Source organism: Phyllostomus hastatus, unplaced genomic scaffold, assembly GCF_019186645.2.
Source record: "Phyllostomus hastatus isolate PE091 unplaced genomic scaffold, TTU_PhHast_1.1 phas_contig_16, whole genome shotgun sequence".
In the NCBI taxonomy this organism is placed as follows: Eukaryota; Metazoa; Chordata; class Mammalia; order Chiroptera; family Phyllostomidae; genus Phyllostomus; species Phyllostomus hastatus.
Genome location: NW_025333643.1, coordinates 23,290,522 through 23,303,571, shown reverse-complemented (window position 1 = coordinate 23,303,571; position 13,050 = coordinate 23,290,522).

Here is a 13,050-nt window from a genome sequence, read left to right as displayed (position 1 = left end):
TCTTTTTCTCATTTTGTGGACAATATCAGCAGGAAAAATAAAAGAAGAGCCCAAGGGAAAAGAATCTTGACTCTGGCATAAAAATATTTTGTAGGGTACCTCATATGTTATTCATTTAACATTCAACAAGTATTTATCAAGTGTGTACTATCTGCCAGACTCTGTTTTAGACACAGGACATCACTCGGAACAAAACAAATAAAAATCCCTATCCTACTGGGCATCACGGTCTAGTTGAAAGAGACATAGTATACGTAGCAAGTAAGTAAATTAATGGCGTGTTAGTGTATTGGTAGCATACAATAACACTTTTGTGGCATAAAAAACTACCCTGAATTTCAAATGCTTAGTACTATGACCATCTTTACATCCTGATTCTGCAGATTAGCATTGAAGCTGGTAGTTCTTCTGGCCTCAACTGGGCTTGCTCACTGGTTTGGTTGCAGCTGAGGAGCCAGTCACCCAGGCTCAGTTGGAGCAAACAGTTCACCTGGTCCATGTGTGTCTCACATTCCTCTGACAGACAAGCCCAGGAATGTTCTCAGGGCTAGGAAAACAACCAAAGGTGAATAGTCCAGTCCTGCAAGATGACAAATGAAAATGCATGTTCTGCTTTCATCATAGTTACAAATATTTCTTTGACCAAAGGAAGTACATGATGGAGCCCAAACTCAGTCATAACCACACATAAACTATTATCCCTATTTTATAGAGGGAGAAATTGAAGGTTAGAGTTGTTAAGTAACCCCAAGAACTCATAACCAGTAATAGGACTCTTTCTATTATAAGCCATAGAAAACCCAACCGAAACCAACATGGACCAAAAAGAGTTGGGAGGAGGGTCTGAATGGCTTACAAAATTGAAAAGGTCATCAATAGACACATTAGTAGAAAGACACTCATAAAAAGTGGGGCTTTCCGACACTCTTGGAGTCAGGTCTCAGCTCTGTCAGTAGGATCTCATTGCTCTCTCTCTGTTCCTGAACCAGCTTCCTCTGCATGGGCTTCCTTCTGGGACAGTCTCCCTGTGGTGGCAGAATGGCCACAAGCAGCTGCTTCTGATAAGTCCAGGAGGAAACAGTTAGCCTCTTTTCTGGCAGCTCACACCAAAATTTAGACATTCATTCCAATTGGACCAGTTTTCATCCTAAGCATCCCTTGACCACACACAGTGGCCAGCATAGTGTGATGTGAAATCTGCCTTGTGTCCACCCAAGGTCAGACTGTCTTACAATTAGGTGACATAATAGATGCTTGATATATGGAAAATAAATGAATAAAAAGCATACTTCCATGAGGGCTTAGAAACTTGACATGCATGAGTAGTATAGCCTACACTAGCCTATCTTTTTACCAAACAATGTCTAAAACCCCTCATCTCTTTACAATGAAAGATAGTCACCCTTATAGTGCCTTCACATATTTATCACCTTTATGGATATTGAGCAACTTTACAAGAATTGTTGACTGAACTCAACAATGCACAAAGGCAGCACAAAGCACAGAGAAAGCAGTCACTTTATCTGGAGTCACACAGCAGGTCAGTCCTAGAGTAAGAAACCACACAAGTCTAGTTTCCAAACACCACTAAGCCATTGCAAAAACTCCTTTTATTCTTTTATGGAGGGAAATACAAGTGAACTGTCAAAGAGCTCTTTCAGAAGAGTCAAGGATGATATACTAAAATGTATATATTATGCACTTATTATTTGCCAGCCCTGTGCTAAATACATTACAGAAATTTCCTCTATTACCATGGCTAAAGAGTCACAGTATTTCACCAAGTTGCCACACAACTAGGTCACACAACTAGGAAGTGTCAGGACTAGAATTCAATCTGATATTCAGCTGACCCCAAAGTCTCTGCTCTTAGCCACTTTGAGAGCATCTTTTCCATGAAAGGAGAGAAGAAGGTAGTCCCCCTGGTGGGGTATGAATAAACAAAGTGGTGCAGCCATACAATGGATGACAATTCAGCAAATGAAAGGAAGTAATTAATGATAGAACATGAAGGATCTCAAGGAGCTAGATTCAAAAGGCTCTGCTACTATAGGGGCAGAAATCAGATCAATGGTTGTTGGGGTGGGGATGGGGTCAAGGAGAGAGGGGTAGGGTTAACTACTTAGTAGCAAGGAGAATTTGGGGAGTGATGGAACTGTTCCACATCTTGATTATGTTAAGTGGTTACATGACTATAGGCACTTGTCAGAACTTGCAGAACTGTACCCTAAAAAAATACATTTTACTCTTTGTAATTTATACTTCAATTTTTTAAAAGGAAAAAAAGAAAAAAGAGAAGAGGGGTGCAATTGAATCTTCTCAGAGCCTTGACTTCCTCCCTAGAAAGTATACCAAGCAGAAATGTAACAATTTAGATTTCTGGCCAAGATGGAGGCATAGGTAGATATACTTTGCCTTGTTGCACAACGAAAAGAAGGACAACAACAAATTTAAAAACAAAAAATAACCAGAACTGCCAGAAAATCAAACTGTATCAAAGTCTGACTACCAAGGAGTTAGAGAAGAAACATTCATCCAGAGTGCTAGAAGGGGCTGAGACTGGCAGCCAGGGCAGAGAAGACACTTAGCAAGGAGGTGATTGGAGGACTGGGTAGTCCCACAATTGCATGTGGATAAACCAGGAAGAATTACTTGGGAAGCAAGACAGACTGCCCAACCCAGGGTTGCAGCATGAGAAAATAAAGCCTCAAAACCTCTGATGGTAAAAACCTGTGGGGGTTGCATCAGCAGTAGAAGCTCCTAGTCTCACAGGAGAGTTCATTGAAGAGACCCACAGGGTCCTAGAATGTACACAAACCTACCGACCTGGAAATCAGAACCAGAAGGGCCTAATTTGCTTGTGGGTAGCAGGGGAGCTGACTAGGAGCTGGTTGAGAGCCCAGCAAGTGTAATTCTTCCCTCTTGGACTCCTGTCCCATACACAGGGCCACAATGCAGCACTGTGGGTTGCCCCACCCTGGAAAATACCTAAGGTTCCATCCCTTACAACGTAACAGGCACTCCAAGACAAAAAAAAAAAAGAAAAAATGGCCCAAATGAAAGAAGAGATTAAAGCTCCAAAAATGGAACTAAGTGATGAAGAGATAGACTACCTATCAGATGCAGAGTTCAAAACACTGGTAATCAAGGTGCTCACAGAAATGGTGGAGCATGGTCATGAAATAGAGGGAAAAGTGAAGGCTATGCAAATTGAAATGAAGACAAACATACAGGGAACCAAAGTGAAGGGAAGGAAACCAGCACTCAAATCAATGATTTGAAGCAGGAGGAAGAAATAAATATTCAACCAGAAAAGAATGAAGAAACAAGAATTCAAAAAAATGAGGAGAGGCTTTGGAACCTCTGGAACAACTTTCAACATTCCATCATCTGAATCATAGGGGTGTCAGAAGGAGAAGAGAAAAAGCAAGAAATTGAAAACTTATTTGAACTAGTAATGAAGGAGAACTTCTCTAATTTGGCAAAGGAAATAGACCTTTAAGAAGTCCAGGAAGCTCAGAGAGTCCCAGAGAAGTTGGACCCAAGAAAGCACAACAAAAGCATATCATAATTACATTACTCAAGATTAAAGATAGGAAGAGAATTAAAAGCAACAAGAGAAAAGAAGACAGTTAGCTCCAAAGGAGTTCCCATAAGACTATCAGCTGATTTTTCAAAGGAAACATTGCAGCCAAGAAGGGGCTGGAAAGAAGTATTCAAAGTCATGAAGGCAAGGACCTACATTCAAGATGACGCTATCCAGAAAAGCTTTCATTTAGAATGGAAGAGCAGACACAGTGCTTCCCAGATGAGGTCGAGTTAAAGGAGTTCATCACCAAGCCCTTATTATATGAAATGTTAAAGGACTTACCTAAGAAAAAGAACAAGATCAAAAATACAAACAGTAAAATGACAACAAACTTGGAACTATCAACAACCAAATCTAAAAAAAAAAAAAAAAAAAAAAACCCTAAGCAAACAACTAGATCAGGGACAGACTCACAGAAATGGAGATCACGTGGAGAGTTATCAGTAACAGGGAGGATGGGGGAGAATGTGGGGAAAGGTACGGAATAAGAAGCATAAATGGTAAGTACAAAATAGACAGGGGGGGTTAAGAATAGTATGGGCTGTGGAGAAGCCAAAGAACTTATAGGTACAATCCCTGGACATGAACTAAGGGAGGAAATGCAGGTGGGGGGTGGGGGCAGGGTTGTGCAGGGCAGAGGGGAATACGGGGGGGGGGGGGCGGGGATGGGACAACTGTAATAGCATTTTTAAAATATATTTTTTAAACAGAAATGTAACAATTTATCCAGCAAATGTTTATTGACCACCCATTATGTGCCAAATACTATATTAGGCACAGCAAATACTACAGTGAACAGAACAAAGGACCACATGAACCTCTCAGCTTATGAGAGGCCAAGGAAAATAAACAGCTAAGGAAAAATAATTTTTTAATTAAATAAGATAATTTCAGCTAGTAGTAATAAAATAAGAAGTAAAACTGGGTGACAAGAATGTATACTAGGTCAGAGAGGACACCTGGGTGGTTAGTAAGGTTCAGGGAATGGAAAATCCATACCAAAAGTATTGATAGACAATAGTGGATCCAAAGGTTTTTAACTGAAAAAAAGAAAAGTCCTAGACAAGAGAAAATCCAGTCAACTTTCACTGATGCCTGGATAAGTTTTATGCAGGAAAGCTTTGACCCCAGTGAGGTTTTCCACCTGCTGCCCAACATGAATATCACCCTTCTCCAGCCATTTAGGGAATGCTCATTCATTTTAACCATAAGTTACAGGAACAGAAATACACAGGGGCAAGATATCACATTATTCATTTCAGGTCTTGGAGCAATGCTTTCTGGATTATTCACTGCTCCTGTTTTCATCTATTCTTTTGCACAATATTAAAACCCTATAATTCCTTTTCAACCTGCACTATTTGCTTAGTTTTATATTTTATGAACAAAACACTCTTCCCTTCCCTGGACTCTTTCCTGTGCTTTATGCCTGGAAAAACTACACAACTTTAAATGCTTTGGTGTTGGGTAGCTTCTTCCTGTATCTCAGCTCCTGATGTCATGAGAACATGATGCCAGAAGTCGCTCCCACATTTACAAGGTATGTTCCTTGTTAGACCAGAACACATCCTCTCTCCCATGTCCTATGCTCACCTGGATAATGCCTTGAGTTCAATGTGACAACAGAGTCAAGCAGCTGTCAGGGATAAGGGTGATAATGATTTGTGTATCTTTACAAACATACCGTATTATCTCTAACACCTTCACTCCAGATGTTTTCTGGTTCTGTAGGTAACTCCAAACCTGGTTTTCTCCCTCCCTGCCAGTCCCCCAAATTTAACCTAGTACGAGCTAATTCCAAGGCCATCTTAGGCATTTGGGCCAAAGAACCTGGTAATTGGTTCTGAGATTGTCCAGGAGTAAGATGTTATGACACCCAGTCTTGTGAAGGTTGCAAAATCTGATGCAAGTTTTTTCCAAATATTCAGCACTTAGAAAAGAGAACACCTCCTTTTTTGTCTCTATAAGCTGTTTACTTAGGGGTTTTCCCAGGCTCCCCACAGAAAGGATGACTTTCTGCCAGTTGGTATTTACTGTTTTAATTTGTCTGTGAGCACATCTTTTTCTTCTTTAAGATGCTTCTGTCTTACAATAGCCAAGTGCTGGAAGCAACCTAGGTGCCCATCAGTAAATGAATGGATCAAAAAACCATGGTACATTTACACAATGGTATTCTATGCAGCAGAAAGAAAGAAGGAGCTCCTACCCTTTGCAACAGCATGGATGGAACTGGAAAGCATTATGCTAAGCGAAATAAGCCAGGCAGTGAAAGACAAATACCATATGGTCTCCCCTTTAAGTGGAATCTAATCAACAAAACAAACAAACAAGCAAAATATAACCAAAGACACTGAAATTGAGAACAGGCTGACAGTGACCAGCGAGGAGAGGGGAGGGAGTTTCAGGGGAAAATGGTAAAGGGTTTGCAGGAACAAGTGTAAAGGACATAAAGACAAAAACAAGGGGATGTGGAAACAGGAGGGAGGTGGGGAGGGCTGGGGGGTAGGATGGGATGGGAGTAAAAGGCAGAAAACTGTACTTGAACAACAATTAAAATAAAATAATATAATATAAAATAATAAAGTAAAATAAAATATAAAATAAAAATACTTAGCTTTAACAAAAAAAAGACGCTTCTGTCAAATGTCTTCACTGGGAACTCAAGAAGTTGGGAATTTTTGGAAGCCTCTGGCAAAAGAGATTATAAAGTTACTCCCTACCAAAGTCTGGCTTGCCCCAACAGGTTCAGACAATGTGAAGACCAGGCCTCCAGTGAGAATTGGCTTCCCTGCCTCTTTCTTTTACACCCTTGGCTCTCCCATCAATGTTATTAGGAGAGGGCCAACATGTGCATTTTTCACTTCAAATGTTTGTGGGTTTGCTATTGGTCATGTCATCTCACTTACATTTGGTGACACAAGGTGATTTCCAAAGTAGTGAGGGCCAATTTGATTCTTAAGAAGTCTTTGGAGACATATGTAAAGGTTAGGCCACAGATATATTCGTGATGGTATTGTTTATGATAGCAAAAAAAGAAAAGGAAAGGAAAAAGGGGATAAGAAGCAACTTAAGTGACCAACAATAGACTATTGGTTGACTAAATAATGCACAGCAATTCGATATTAATCACACACAGTCATGAAAATGTGATGCTGTAAAAAAGTATGTGAAGGCATGAAATTACTTTGCCTCTCCTGTGTGTACCTGAACAATAGAAGGAAGTTAGTAATGTTAGATAAAAGAATAGATAAATGTTGAGAAATTGCTCCTAACTTGCAAAAGCAAGTGATAAACAGTATATGTATGACGTGATCTCATTTTTATTTAAAAATATAAATAGAGGACAGGGTTTCTCAGCCTTGGCACAATTGACATTTGGGGTCAGATAATGTTTATGATTGGGGACCATCCTATTCATTGTCACTGACATTTAGCAGCCTCCCTGACCTACTCATGGTATTAGCATCCCATCCATTGTAACAACCAAAAATGTCTCCAGACATAGACATATGTCCCCGGGACACAAAATTGCCCCAGATGACAACCACTGGTTTAGTACATAATGATGAAATGTGGTAACTGTTGCAAAGGACAGGGGCTTTGTGAGCATGTATGGAGGTGGATGTGGTTCAGTCTGTGGAGTCAGGGAAGGCCTTCTTATGGAAGTGATATTATAGCTGACATCTTAAGGTAAGCAGGAGGTACCCAAACAAGTGGGAAGGGGGATCCAGAGGAGAGCATCCATGGATGAGACACTATGGCTGGAGTACTGGGGATCATTTTAGCTCCATTTAGAGAGATTTGGCAGGCCAGAATCCCAACCGGTCACCCTGGTTCTCCTTCAAAGAAGAATCTGGAGAGTTATGACTTCCTCACCATGAATAGGGCTTAAAATATTAAAAGGATCAGTGGATGAGACTTAGGGTTAAAGAGACCTGTTTTTTAATCCTGATTCTTCCACTTAGTAGTTGGATAACTGTAGGCAAGTTATTGAACCTCTCCATGTCTCAGTTTCCCCATCCATAAAATGAACAAAATTGCAACCTCCCAGGGTTTCTCTGAAGATTAACTCTGTGAAGCCCCTTGTGCAGTGCCCAGTGTGCTGCGTGCTACAGAAATCCCAGCTGCTGCTGGTAGCTCTTACTTTTTCAGCATTTATTAGATGCCATGCACCATGTTAAGAGCTCAATATATATTATTTCATTTAATCTTTATAAGTCTTTTAATCTTATACATTATTTTAATCTCATTTTACACATGAGGAAACTGGGTCTTCAGTGATCTGGTCAGCATCACAGAGCTAGGATGCAGTGGAACCCAGGTTTTAATCAGAGAAGTTCTAGGAAAGACCACATTCCCTTGACACTGTCTTTTGGCTGTGAATCTAACTGTTGTCTCATATATTGCTGTTCTACTGCTGAGTAACCAATTACCAGAAATTTAGCAGCTTAAAACAACACAAACTTATTCTGTCACAATTTCTATATGCGAGATGTCTGGGCACAGCTAGATTCTCTGCTCAAGGTCTCACTGGGTTAAAACCAGGATATAAGCCAGGACTGCAGTTCATGTTTGGGGCTGTGGCTCCTCTTTAAAGCACACTGATTGTCAGCAGAATTCACTTTCTTGCAGTTATAAGACTGAGGTCCCCACTTTCTGCTACCTGTCAGTTAAGAAACCACTCTCAGCTCCTATAGGTCACCAACAATTTCCTGCCATGTGGCCTCTATGGGCATTTCAGGAACACTGGCGTTTGCTTTCTTCCAGTTCAGCAAAAATACAGTTCTCTGATTTCCATCTCAGCCAGTCGCTGTTTCTAAAGTACTTGTGACACTAGGTCAGGTCCACCTGGATCAACACTCTATCTTAAGGTCAACTGATCTTGGACTGTAATTGCATCTGCAAAATTTCACAGCTGTGTCTAGAATAGTGATTGAATAGGTGGAAGAAAGTGTATATAGTAGCTGCCCCTTATTCAGGGTTTCAGTTACCCATTGTCAACCACAGTCCAAAGATATTAAATTAAAACTTACAGAAATAAACCTGTCTGGGTGGCTCAGTTGGTTAGAGCGTCATCCTATACACCAAAAAGTTAGAGGTTCAATCCCCAGTGTGACACATACAGGAAGCAAACAATTGATGTTTTTCTCTCACATCAATGTTTTTCCCTCTCTCTCCCTCTCTCTCTCTAAAATTAGTAAAAAATATATTGTTGGGTAAAGTTTTTTAAAAAATATAGAAATAAACAATTCTTAAGTTTTAAATTGTGTGCCATTCTGAGTAGTATGATGAAATCTTGTGCTATCCTGCTCTGCCCCACCAAGGACATGAGTCATCCCTTTGTCCAACATATCCACAATGTACATACTACCTGCTCATTAGTCTCTTAGCAGCCATCTCAGGTATTAGATGGGTCATCAGAGAGAGAGAGAAAGACTACATTCACATAACTTTTATTATATTTTGCTATTGTTGCTCTATTTTATTTGTTATTTTTGTTAATCTCTTACTGAGCTTCCTAATTTATAAATTAGACTTTATCATAGCATGTATGTATAGGAAAAAAACATAGTGTCTACAGGATTCAGCAGTATTCAAGGTTTCAGGCACCCACTTGGAATATCTGCCCCATCAGTAAGAGGGGATTGATGTACACACCAGGGGAGTCTTGGGGACCATCTCAGAGTTCTGCCCACCACATCTTATTTCTGTTTTTAAATGGTGGCTGCTGAGGCTATCAAAGAGAATCCATGCTGAGTTTCCAGGACTAACGCAGCTCTTTGAAATGACATCTCCCTTGACAAGCCTCTTTGCCCATGGAGCTCAGGACCCTTATGCAGGCATAAGGGAGTTTACTGGAACTTACCTGGTTCTGGGGCTTGTGCTGCACCCTGGTTATTACCTCCATCAGCACTGTGAGCTTCCCTCTTCTTCCTTCCTTTTTGTTCTCTGTCCATAGAGCCAGGTAATACCCACTGTGAAGAAGGAACATCGGTGCTCTTAAAGAAGGAATCAGGATACCATTGCCAAATAGACTAGGACTGATTCCAGTTCAGCTGGCCAATGCCATTGTGTGGAATTGAACACTCTTCTCTGACTTCTCAGTGATGGCCTGCACTACCTCACCTACTCCCCTTCCTGATGTGCTCTCTGGTTCCCTGAAAATTCCTGTATTCTTATGAGCATGCCAAGAAAATTGCACTTAAACCACCTGGACAAGGAATCCCAGCTTGAAAATTATCTTAGTATTTGGACTTCCCAAATGAAAAGGATTTTGGTTTGAATCATTCACAGAGACACCCCCTATAACAGCTGTATTCTTCCTAAGAAAGGGAAAAGATACCTTTATAGGAAGGCAGCATCCAGACTAGAAACTTTCTCCTTGACATAGATTTCTTCACAACTGATCTCTGAAAAAAATTCCACTAAGTTTTCAATAGTAACCAGTGAAGAATGTAAAGGACAGGATGGGAGAATTAACTTTACCAAGAATGATTATTAGTTTAAAAGTTCACAGATAAAAGTTCTTCAGAAATAGTCAAATAAAGTAACAGCTTTGTTCCAATCAGATTACTTGGCATCTGTTTATTTTGTTCTTGATAATTTGAAGTATATAAGGAAACCATATGCAAGAAGTATCAGCTGGATATCTTGATAGATAATGGAAGCCAATACAATTTTTAAATGAGTGTATTTCCTGTGATTGTTTAATGAGATTAAAGATCAAAGAAATATTAGCTGTGGACTTGAAAAGAAAATATGACAATCAATACATTCTCCTCTGATGAGATCTGGCCTTGGAGGTCAAAAACCTAAGATCTTAACCAAGTCCAAATTCATCAAAGTCAACTCTCCCAAGTCCCATTGAGGAAAAGGAGGAAAGTTCTGTGAAAGCCAAAGTGGACAATTGGGGTATGACTATCCCAACTCTCACCAGTCATTGGTTGAGGGCAGCTCTCCAAGGAGCATTAACTCTCTAGGATACCCATCTGGTTGCCACACTGGGCACAAGGGACTAGAGCCTCCAGAGAAAGCCTTCAGGCAAAGACACGTAGGCCCTGGCCTGTGAAGGTCATGCCAGTGTGTACTGAGGTAGAAAGGACACATTGATATGAGCATCTGTTATGCTGTGAGATTTCATTAGATACTCCATTTCTCCTAGGAACAGCTATAACAAGTTTTGCTCAGATGTCTTCTTAGAACTTGTGAAAAAAAATGGAAATAACAAAAAAAGAAAAACATGTAACTTGACAAACAAAGGAAGGCTGGAATGTAAGTTCTGACATTAAATAACAGAATGAACGTCAATGTCCTGAATGTTTGGTCCCTACTCGTATCACTTTGTCTCCTACTGCAGTCAACCCTCTGTGCTCTCTGTGACCACCCTCCCCACTTATTGACCTTCTTTCAAGGGACTTGAACCACCATGTTCCCTGCCATTGTCCTCTCTGCCCAGATCCTTTCATCCAAACCACCCACCCAGACTTGGTAAGTCACCCAGATGACATGAACCTTTGGTTCAATGGGGTCTACCTGTTGGTAAGCTCCATGAGGGCAAGAACCACCTCTGACTATTTTCCTTACCTTATCCCCAGCATCTGGCACTAATCCAGAGATTAGTGAATATAGGATGATTAAATGGATGTTAAGAAAATAAATTCCAAGTGTCAGCCATGCAAAGGAAATCAGTTGTAGATATTTGAGACAGCTCAGATATATATCCTTGTTCTCATTTTTCATTCTCTGTAATCCATTCACATATACAAAATTCAAAGGTAATAAAATTATTTACCTTGTGATTTAAAATATGCCCTCATACTTGCCCCTCCTCCAAAGTAATTGTTTCTAGAGTCATCGCCTGTATAGAAATCCATTTCCAGGGTCTTTCTCCTGAGATGCTACATGCATAGGAACAAATACTTACATGCATTCATTCTTCTTTCTACAATTAGTAGTATACCATGAATACTGTTACTGTTTTCACTTAATAAAACTGGAGATAAGACCATATCAGGACATAAAAATCTTCCTAATTTTTTCCCGGATACTTTATGAGCATTTTAAAATAAAGCAAACTTTCAGTTTTAATGTGAATACCTATGAACACTCACCAGCTAGCTTTTGCCATTAACATTTTACTATGCTGGCTTTATTAAAAGATATCCACCTATTTGCCATCCTTCTATGCATCCATCAAAACTTACTATTTTTTGATGCATATCAAGGTAAATTGAAGACATAAATACACTTTCACCTGACTACTTCAACAAATGTATCATTAGCTAGAGTTCAATATTTGTTTACAATTTTTCTTTTTACATAAAATATATATATACAAAATACATCTTAAGTACATATTCTGAGTTTCAATAAATGTACAACTCATAGGTAAACATTCACTGAATTTTAGCAAATGAATATAGTTGTATAACCCAAACTTTAATCAAGATACAGAATATAAACATCTTCCCAGAAAGTTTCCTCATACCCTTCCTCAGAGACAACTATTGATCTTTTTCTACCATAAACTAGCTTTGCCCTTTCTAAAAGTCCTATAAACAGAACCGTACAGGATAGACTCCTGTTTTTGAGATTCACCCATTTTGGTGCGAGTACCAGTAATTTTCCCTTTTTTATTGCTGAGTATTCCCACAGTGTGGAATATAACCCACAGTATTCCCACAGTTTGCTTACCCTCTCATTCTTCTTAATAACTACATATTATGCTATTATTGATGAACATTTAGACTGTTTCTACATACTGCTATCACAAAGAGATTCATCCCTCCCTGTGGTATTTCACATGGATTATAAATATATGAAAGTTGTACAGAAAGTATCCAGCCACATACTATGAAAAATAGAGACATTTATTGAAGAAGATACAAGATACATTGTACATAGGACAATGATGCCTCAGTCCCCTTCAAAGTAGGCACCTTGGGACCTCACACAGTTCTCCCAACTGCCATCAGTTGCCCTGGCATATTTTCCCAAATCTCATTGATGGTGTAAAATCTCTTCCCTTTCAAAGGTTATTTTAGTTTTGGGAAAAGCCAAAAGTCACAAGGTGCCAAATCTGGGCTGTAGGGCTGAGTCACTGAGGTGATTTGATGTTTCACCAAAAAACTATGCAACCTGGCTGGTGTAGCTCAGTGGACTGAGCATGGGCTGTGAAGCAAAGGGTCTCTGGTTCAATTCCCAGTCTAGGGCACATGCCTGGGCTGCAGGCCAGGTTTCTAAGGGGGCCATGTGAGAGACAACCACACATGTTTCTCTCCCTCTTCTCCCTCCCTTCCTCTCTCTCTTTAAAAAAATGAATAAATAAAATCTTTAAAAATTTTTTTTTAAAATAATATAATTTAAAAAAAACTATGTGAGATATGTGATGCATGAGTGGGCATGTCATTGTGATGAAGCTACCAATCACCAGTTGTCCATAGCTACAGCCTTCTAAATCA